This window comes from Oreochromis niloticus, unplaced genomic scaffold, assembly GCF_001858045.2.
Source record: "Oreochromis niloticus isolate F11D_XX unplaced genomic scaffold, O_niloticus_UMD_NMBU tig00001486_pilon, whole genome shotgun sequence".
NCBI lineage: Eukaryota > Metazoa > Chordata > Actinopteri > Cichliformes > Cichlidae > Oreochromis > Oreochromis niloticus.
The window spans coordinates 208,204-217,898 of NW_020327393.1; the positions used below are offsets into that span (position 1 = coordinate 208,204).

The following is a 9,695-nucleotide window of genomic DNA, read 5'->3' on the forward strand; positions in this document are numbered from 1 at the left end:
AGTGGCTGTAGCTCAGGAGGTGGAGCAGGTCACTGACTAATCAGAAGGTTGGTGGTTCGATGTCTGGCTCACCCCAATGACTTGACTACTAACCCCAAGTTGCTCTGATGCATCCATCAGAGTGTGAATGTGTGTGAATGCTTAGATAAACAGCACAGAAGAAAGTGCTTGTGTGAATGAAGGTTGGTGAACGTGTCATGTTGTATAAAGCACTGTGAGTGCAGAGTAGAAATAAGCTGTATAAGAATCAGTCCATGTACCATAACTTGAGCCTGGCCTGCTGTAAACAGCCTGTTGAAAACATCTCTCAGTCTGACCTCATCTGTCCTGCTCCCAGTCACTGCTTCAAACTTCAACACCTGCTGCCTGCTGCATTTTCAAAACTTAAGAAATGAAACGTTTAAAAAACAGAGACGCTGTTTACACTGAAGAAGAAATCAAATATGAGTTTTCACTCAACAAGTGAACATTTGTGATGTGACTCGCATATTTGAATATTTCTCTCAAAGTAAGTTTTAGTTTCCTCCATCAAATCAGGTTGAATTACAAAGTCCTCTTAACTGAAGTCAGGGATTGACATTAAGCATCGTCATTTTAGAGCGGCCACCAAAATACAGCTAAATAACTGGTGAATAAAATGCTGTGCACTGGTTTGTAAGTTCTCTAGGACAACATGTGCATCATTTTCTGAAGTCACGTTCATTTAGGAACAAACGTAAGAATCTAAAGACGTACGATGCAAAACTAAACTTACTCTTCCTCCTCTTATTTTCATGTTGGCCACCCTGACTTAAAGACTGGGAGATGGCAGCAGGTGGATGAAGAGACTGCAGAGATGGTCTGTGGGTTTAACAGGTGGTGGAAGGTGTTGGAGAGGAGCTTCTCTTTCTTCTTCTGCTGGAAAGACTGGGAGCATGGACCAGAAGGAGGAGATAAAGGAAGAAGATGTAGAACAAAAACAGTCTCTGTCTGCTCGTCTGACAGGCTCTTTGGATGATCCTGGAGGAGAAGCTTGATGCTCCTTGGTGGTCGTCTCAGGCTGCTCCTTGGTGAGGCTCTGCCATTAAATAAAATGTAGCCTATAGCATCAAGTTTGCTGCTTTGATTGAGCAGGAACTGGTGGGGGAGCCTTTCAGAGCCTCCAGCCTCCTCTGAAAGACACAGGCATAAACACACAAACATGCATTCACATGTTCCACAGTCTTCCACTTTGATCATCTGGATTTTCTCCTCCTGTGGACAACAACGTACATGGATGCAGGTTTATTGTTGACTTTTGTAAGGTGTATTTATTGAACATATCCAGCTCCAGCCCCTCTGTGATCCTGAACTGAATCATTAGTTTAGAAAATGTGTGAATAACTGGTCACAGATCAGCTAACTGAATTTATCCAGACAGACTGGACCAATCAGGGTTCACTGAATCAGACTTTAACAAACTCTTCTATGTGCTGATAGACCTGCAAACACACTACATGTAGCTGTCCTCATATGTCACCTTTATGTCTGCTTTCCCATGTTTATAATCATTACTTACATGTTGATGAGAGACTTTGACTTTGTAAATGATCAGATTACATACTTGGAATACAATATTTCCACTTCAGGGTTGAAGCCTGTCCCAGCTGCCACGGGGCAAAAGCAGGACAGTTTATCGCAGGGCAAACACCAAATATATGTGAGAGAAAATCCACTGAAGTGTTTGATATTTACTGAACCTGAGGAGCAGAAACAGGACAAACACTGACCTTCCTATAAGAAGTACATTCATACAGAAGAATCTATGGAAACACTGGTTCACACTTTGGTAGAGAAATCAGTTTCTCTGAAACGTTTCTGTAAATGAACATCGTGTGGAGAATGAATGAAATGAGTTTTTCAGCTGACTCAGCCGTCCCACACCGATAAATGAAACTTCTGTTTATGAACAAGACGGCTATATAAACCACAGTTATGTAAAAGCACATATTAAGTATTGTTGCTCACCTTTGTTTCTGATAACGTCACTTTTTAATAATCGTATCCCGTCAGCTCTCATGGGTGAAGTTTGGCTTTGAGGGTCGGGGAGCAGAAAAAGCTTTTAAGGACCTTTGATTTCCATCCAGTTCTGCTTTAAAGTGTTAATGATGAAGCAACAGTGCTCCTCTTTGCTCCTCTGAAATCTGTCTACACCCGACTGATAAACAACAGCAAACAGTGCAAAACTTATGAATAACTTAGTAACAAAAACACAGTGTAGAAGGTAAGTAGAGGCTTTACACACCATCATCAGGCCCAATGCTACGAAACTTCAAAGTCTCCAGCTGACCTGCATCCTGAGGTTTGTCATGCAGGATTAAAGGAGCCAGACTTTGTTCACACAGGTAGGATTGTATGTTACACTGACCCTGGGTCAGTATGAGGATGATAAACTCTATAAATGCTGTCCATTTAAATGGTCTTACCTGTAAACACTGCTGTATCCACCAGAATCCAGTCAGAGTGGATTCTGGAGTCTTCCCATCCTCCTGTTAGTGATCCTCCATCTGGATGGATGATAACAACCTTGTGAACAAACTAGCAGGTGTAGCAGGTCCTACTGGCCCATATCTATGAACTGGTTACTGCTAATAACGCCCATTGAATGGACTGATGACATCTGAAGCTGGTGTTTCCAGTCTGTCTGTGCTGTCGTCAATAGACAAGGTAAGAAAATATAACATTTGAAGATAATTCCAGAAAATAACACTAAAATATGCTGTTATTACTGCTATTAACATAGTTGTTTTTAGAGGTGCTCTGATAAAATCTGGGGATTCTTGAACATTAAAAAAGGGTCTGAACTGGCCTGTGGTCCTGATTAATATCTTTACACTCTCTGTGTCAGGGCTGCACTGCTAATCTAGCATACGGGCCTTTTGGGCCGATGGACCGGCCACATGTTTCCTCCATGTTTCTATCTAATGGAGCCCAACACGTCCGTCCCATCTACCAGGTTTCATCTGTATTATAGTTCTTCTGGGTTCAGACCAGCACAAGAAGGGCCCTGGACTCACTGGAGCTTTTTCATTTATTATCCTTTTTGAATCTTTCTGACAAACAGTGAAAATGTGTTTCTTTAATCTCTGTTTATATTTTCATCATAAAAACTTCACATGACTCTGAGCCCCTTATGATCCCTGCACAAACTCATCTCTAATCCTCTGCTGATCTTTGTTACATGGATTTAACTCTTCAATGAACTGGACGTCCACAGTGTTCAAATCCCTGAAAGCAGGATGAAGTCCAGCCAGCCAATCACAGGACAGGAAGTGATCAGCTGACACAGTGATTTGAAGCTGTCAGGGTGAGGCTGCTTCATGCAGGTGTGAAACTATGAGGAAGCTGAACGCCTCCTCTTTCCTCAGAAGTGATCTGTGGCAGTCTGCCATCATGTTTGGCTGCACACACTGAATGTGACTCACTGAGAAGCTGAACCATGTTTTTGATGATCACACTTTAATTTAACAGCTGAACAATGAACTTTTAGAAAGTGTCAAATCTGACAAACAAACTTTTACCTTCATGTTGTTAAAGTTTCACATGTTCAAATATTTCTGTCGTTTCAATGAACAAAATAAATGTTGATGTGATGTCCAAGTAAAACACAGACTTTAGATTGATTTGAAAATGTCTGTAATCCAGATGATTCCAAACAAAGTGTAAAATAAGAGCAACATTTCATTGAAGCTGTGGCTTCATTTATCACAGTGTCACAAAGAGTTTCCTGTTCCTGTTTTCAGCCTGTCAGCTCTCACAGTGTTATATTGCACATGTGCTGTGAGTAATAATATAAATAATAATAATAGAAATGAATAAATAAAGAGATAAACAGCACCAACAGGAGCCTGTAGAGAGTTTCTGGTCTTGCAAAGACAAACATGTTTGTTCCAACAGAACATTCAGATCATAATTCAGATGTGAAAAGCTGTCAGACAGGACAGGTTATATAAACACAGTGTTTAGTTTGTGAGAGCAGGTAAAGGCAAAGAACCAGGAATGAACTGTGGGGAACCTGATTGGACGCTTTGGATTTCCTGATCTCACAGTGTTTTTGTCCTGTTTCAGTAGATTTTGATGGCTTTGGTTCCATGAAATGTTCGGGCTGATGAGTGTTTGCCTCTGCTCGCATCCTTTGTGTGCTTTGAGCTTTTAAAGGAAGAGTTTGTGACAAAGTCCAAATCTTCATGTCAGCAGACCTGCTGCCCCCAGAGGAAAAACCATCATTAATAAAGTGAAAGAGCAAAGCGAGCGTGACACAGTGAGAGTTTGATCTGCTCAGAGTGTCGTCCTCACAGCTCAGAGACACAAAGTCTCCTTCAAACAGCTGCTGGACTCAGAGGAAGACGAGCTGTGAGGCTGGAGTGAAACCTGCTGACTGAACTCGTACACAAACATGTGAATGAATAAAAGTGCTCCACAGCACAGAAGCTCCAGCACATTCTGTCACAGCTTTCCTCACAGCTCGCTGGAGCCACAGTCCACATGTTCACCTGTGAAAATGCCTCTGAAAATAACACCGCTCCCTTTTTTCTTCTTCTTTCAGCTGCTCCTTTAGGGGGCGCCACAGCACATCATCTGCCTCCATCTCCTCCTATCCCAGCATCCTCCTCTGTCACACCAGCCCTCTGCATGTCCTCCTTCATCCATCAACCTCCTCTGAGCTCTTCCTCTGTTCCTCCTGCCTGGCAGCTCCACCTTCATCCTCCACCCTCCCTCCTCTGCACATGCTCAGACCGTCTCAGCCTCTGATGGACTCATTTGTGTCGTTAATCTGTTCACATTGTTGTCTGTTTTCCACACAGCTGATCCCACACTTCTCCACTGTGGTCAATAACTGACTGTGATCGATGGGATCAAAGCTTCTGTAGATCAATAGAAAAACAACAACACTCATCATTTTCAACGGCTTCACTTATTCCTCCAACCGTCTCCATCACTGCATCAGTCGTAGTTCTGTTTCTCCTCCAACCACACTGCTGTTCATCCAATCATTTCTATTGATCAATAAACAGATCAGATTGTTTCACAGATCATTTCTCTGATATTTGTGAACATTGATGAAGGAGGGATCCTGCTGCCTTCACTGTCTCTGCTTCTCTGCAGTAAAAACTGCTTCTAAAGTGGATTTTTCTTCCTGCGTGTCCTCTGCAGACCTTTAGTCATCCACAGCTTTTCTTTCTCCTCATCTTTAAGCAACATTTCCTAACAGGACAGAGTTTATGATGTGATTCTAAGGATGGATTTCAGATACACTGTATGCCTGATCAGGAACGTCAGCACACACTTCATCCCAGTGATGATCTGTTAGCTCCGTCTTTAAGGCTGTGTGCTGTGTACCTGTACAGGTGTGTGTGAGCTGAAGCCCACGCTGTCCGTCAGGTAGGAGGTGAACTGTTCAGGTCTGAGCCTCAAACTCCTGCAGGGACCAAACGTCTCCTGAAAAACATCCATAGAAAAGAATCTTTGACTGTGTCTGAGCTCATTTTCATATTCTCCTCACTGCTGTGACCTTCTATATGTTTGTATTCAGCTTTCAGGGCAACACAAATACCAACAATCATCGAACAACAACACAAACACTGGTCCCCAATGAGAGGGCTGTGCTTGGTTTGGTCCAATCAGCACTTCCTGTATAGAACTACCAACAGCCCTCAGCAGTCACATGGAGCCTTCAGCAGCAGGAAAACAAAGAAATGTGACAAAGACAGAATTTAACTGTGTTGTACAAAAGCTCACTAAATGTGCTCCAAATAGAACTAATGGATTTCACCAAAGTCCAAATGAATGAGTGAGATATATGAACAAGAAGTGTGAGTCATTATATTTGTGTGTGCAGTGTGTGTGAAACTAACACAACTCATACTGCATCAAAGTGTTGCTGCACGGGCGTCACTCACTTCATAGTTGTGTGTCTGCAGGTGCGCCCGTCACACCAAACACCTTTTGCTGTGGCTGTTCCACAGCTGCAGCTCCAGGATAAATAATCTGCCCAGCAACAGGCTCTGATAGGCCCGTTTAAACAGTCTGACTGCAGACATGTGATGGTGTCCTACTATATTGTGCAGCTTTTTAAAGCTCTGAACTCGAGTCTGTGCTGGACTGTTTTTAAATCCCACTTCTGCTGTTTTTGTGTGTGACCCCGTCCACACCTGCAGATATACTATATGATGAAATAAGTTTCTATGCACTGAATGTGTTATTTCAGTAGAACAAGAAGAGAATCAAAAACACAAAAGTCTCTGAGCTTTGGATCACAAATACACAGCAACAATAATCAGATGTGCAAATATCATATTATTGTGAACAAGAGCAGCTTAAAAACCAAAGAAAACCCAGAGACACATTTGAAAGAAACACATTCAAACTTGCTGAACATCACAGTGAACACGATGGATCTCAGGACCCGCTGTCTATTTTTAGCTGCCCGTTCCCGCCTGCAGCTCCTGCAAGATTGTGTTGGGTCCCAGTCCCAATGCAGGGCTCTACTCTGAACATCCAAAGTGTTTGTAGTGACCAACAGAGCCATCATAGTCTCTGCTGTTACACAGCATCTGTATGTGGAGTTATCAGAAAGCAGCACAAAGCAGAGCTTCAATCAGACGTCTCCGTGCTTCAGTCTGTGGCTGGTGTCCTCACCAAGTGTTGTTCCTGCTGTTTGAGGTGGATGAAGCTCCTGAGGTGGAGCTGTGAAGGAGCACAAACACCTTCAGACTGTTTCTCACATAAATGGAGCCAGAGTGCAGATGTGTTCCTGATGTTTACTCATTTGATGTTTGGAGGATCAGTGAGTTCAAGTCCACACTGAACCTCTTTAAACAAAGTCCCAGAGCAGCCATCCAAAGCTCACTTATTCTACTTTGTATTTTCTACTGACTTTTATTTGGTTTTCATTTGGACTTTTTCTTTGGATTCACTTCAGTTTCAGTGAGTTTCCTCAGAGGATTTTCTTCTTTCACTTTAGTTTGGATTCTTTCAAATGTTTCCTTTTGATTGGTTTCAGTCTCACTTTGAGTCTTTGTCCTTGTTTTTGTGTGGAGGGCAGATTGATGAAAATCAGTGCAGAGATTAGAATAAAAGAGAACTTTATGAAAGCAGTGACTCACAGTCTTGTAGACGCCCAGAGTCTCAGTAAACATGAGCATCAAAGCCTCATCAGGCGAATCACATTTTTACCAAACTAACAAACACTCAGACTCAGGAGATTTCCACTGAAGGTGGACACTGATCATGTGACCCAGTCATGTGGTACTGACTGATGTTCTCCAGTGTACTCCATTACTGACAGCAGATCCTAATGAAAAAGTACTGATGTGTTCATTAAAGAGCTTCAAAGTGATTGATGGAAACAGTCCAATGTACAGCAGGAGAGTGTGAAGCATCACAGTGGAACATCACAACAACAATCACACAAAGTTCAAAGTGTAGAAAAACACAAAGTCAAATATATGAAGCCAGAATCCAGTCAAACAGCTTCTGACTCAATATCATCCTCATTCATCACAAACTCATTTTGTCCATGAAAGAAAAAACAAGTGAAGAGTTGAAGTAAGAAAGGAGGTCCTGTTCAAACAGCACAAACACACATGAAGACAAAGCTTTGTGTTTGTCACACTGAACACATGTGACACTTTCTCACAGCTGAGTGTGTTCCAGTAAAGTGTGAGCAGCACAAACACAATCAGAGTTTGTCTCTGTCAGCTTTCAGTGAGTCACATTTAGTGTGTGCAGCTGTGGAATGGGTGAGTGGGACAGATCTCAGTGCTCACAGTTCATGAAGACATTCAACTGCTGAACAGGAAAACATTCAAACATGGGTGATATCTGTGTCTGATGAAGCAAATGAAAGTGTTTCCAGGACAGAGAGCTGAGAAAGCTCTGAGGTCAGCAGTGGAAATGATGAGATTTGGTTGCACTGAGAGATGAAGCTTCATATTCTTTTGCTTCCATGTGAAGCTTAGAAGAGAGAAACCGCGATCCAGCTGAGCTGCTGTTTGTTAACCATTTCATGTTGTTTGTAGCACACAGTTCCCCAGGCAGACATGAGGAAGAGTCAGACTGCTGTGTGGCTGTGATGTGACAGCATCAGGTCACTAGTTTAGATATTCTTACTGTGATTTTGATTTATGAAGAAGCACAAAATCAAATATTGGGCTTGTTGCACAAACTCTTTGTCCATGTGTGAAAGCTGCTGTTCCTCTGAGGATTCACTGATTTGACCTTCAGCACACGTCACTGCTGCATGAGCTGATCTGTTTATAGTGAGCTGATAACTCCCAGCTGTTCATGTTCACTCATATTTACTGTGGAGCCCCTGATCACTGTTGATGATGTCATGTCCTGTGTTGGAGGCTCTGAAGGCTCTGAGCCACGGTCTCAGATGGTAGCGGTGCTGATAGATACACAGGATTTAGGACGAGCACGTGATTTTTAGAAACATCAGCTGGTGCTGACACTGTGTGTAAATGTGTGTGTGTGTTTAGCACAGTTTATAGACGGCTGCCACACTTTTGAAGGCAAATGTAAGTAATGACACTTCATGCTCTCACTGTGTGCTGGATGGAGACAGTGAGCAGTGCTGTGCATCAGACTTTACTGTGGAAGAACAGATGTGAGCTCACAGCTGTGCAGGGAGAGCACACAGTGAGGTTTTGCATACATCAGCATTTCCACTGAAGAGATGAAGCAGCTTTGAATGTGTGTAAATGAGTTTAAGCAGCAAACAGAGATCAGTGAGTGAATCTGCTGACACACAGAATCCAGAGCAGCAGCATCATGGAGAGGATCCTGCTGTGTGTCTGCTGCTTCTCAGGTAAGTCCAGCTGTTTGTCGTCTACAACAGCACTTAAAATTGAGAATTCACTTAAATTAAACAGCACTTAAATTCAGAATCCACTTTAAGGTTTTGACCTTGACTTTCAGGGCTCTGCATGGACAAGCACCAACATATATAAGTGAACTTTTACATCCATACATTCCCAGTAGGTCCCTGAGGTCATGTGACCATGGCTTGCTGGTTGTCCAACACACGAGGCTGAAAACAAAAGGCGACAAAGCTTTTGTAACTGTGGCCCCCGGATTGTGGAACTCTCTCCCTTTGAGCCTGAGATCTGTGGACTCTGTGGTCGCTTTTAAAAAACAGCTAAAAACTCATCTTTTTAAACTTGCTTTTGGTTGATTTTTCTTTTTAGGTTTTAGCTTCTGTGAAGCACTTTGTGATTTTTATCTTGAAAGGTGCTATATGAATAAAATTTTACTTACTTACTCAGATCAGTCTCAGCCCCTGATAGGCTCAGAGTCTCAGATAGACTCAGAGTGTCTCTACAAACTGACTGTTACGGCTGTGGCCATAAGGACTCTGTGTGGGCTGCTTTGTTTCTGTGGCTCTTCACTGTGCTTAAAACTCTTTGCAGGTCCCTCCCCTAATTAAGAGTAGTGAGCTGCTGATTGGGCCTTGGAACACGTGACTGCGTTCAAAAAGCCGCTCTGACAGCTGCCGCCGGGGAGAGAGAGAGAGAAGCGAGCGAGCAGTTTGACAGCAGCCGCGGACCTGGCCCTGGTTTCCAACTCATACTTTTCTGTGTACTTGTGTGAGCGTGCTCTGTGAGAGCCACCACTGGTGTGTTCACTTAGTGATTAGGCATGTATAGGCTGAAGCCACCTTTTTCTTTTAAACA

General features: G+C 42.9%; 1 long non-coding RNA gene across 2 annotated transcripts; it reads right to left on the reverse strand.

Annotated features, from left to right (window-relative positions):
- Window positions 1-1,085: 1,085 nt before the first annotated feature.
- LOC109205055 (uncharacterized) lies at window positions 1,086-2,615 on the reverse strand. 2 transcript variants are annotated; one of them, XR_002064521.2, is made up of 4 exons: window positions 2,445-2,615; window positions 2,264-2,315; window positions 1,987-2,176; window positions 1,086-1,718 (listed from the first exon to the last, which is right to left on the reverse strand). It is a non-coding gene; the product is annotated as an uncharacterized LOC109205055 (long non-coding RNA). The 2 variants fall into 2 exon arrangements; XR_002064520.2 differs by having other exon boundaries at window positions 2,264-2,611.
- Window positions 2,616-9,695: the final 7,080 nt, after the last annotated feature.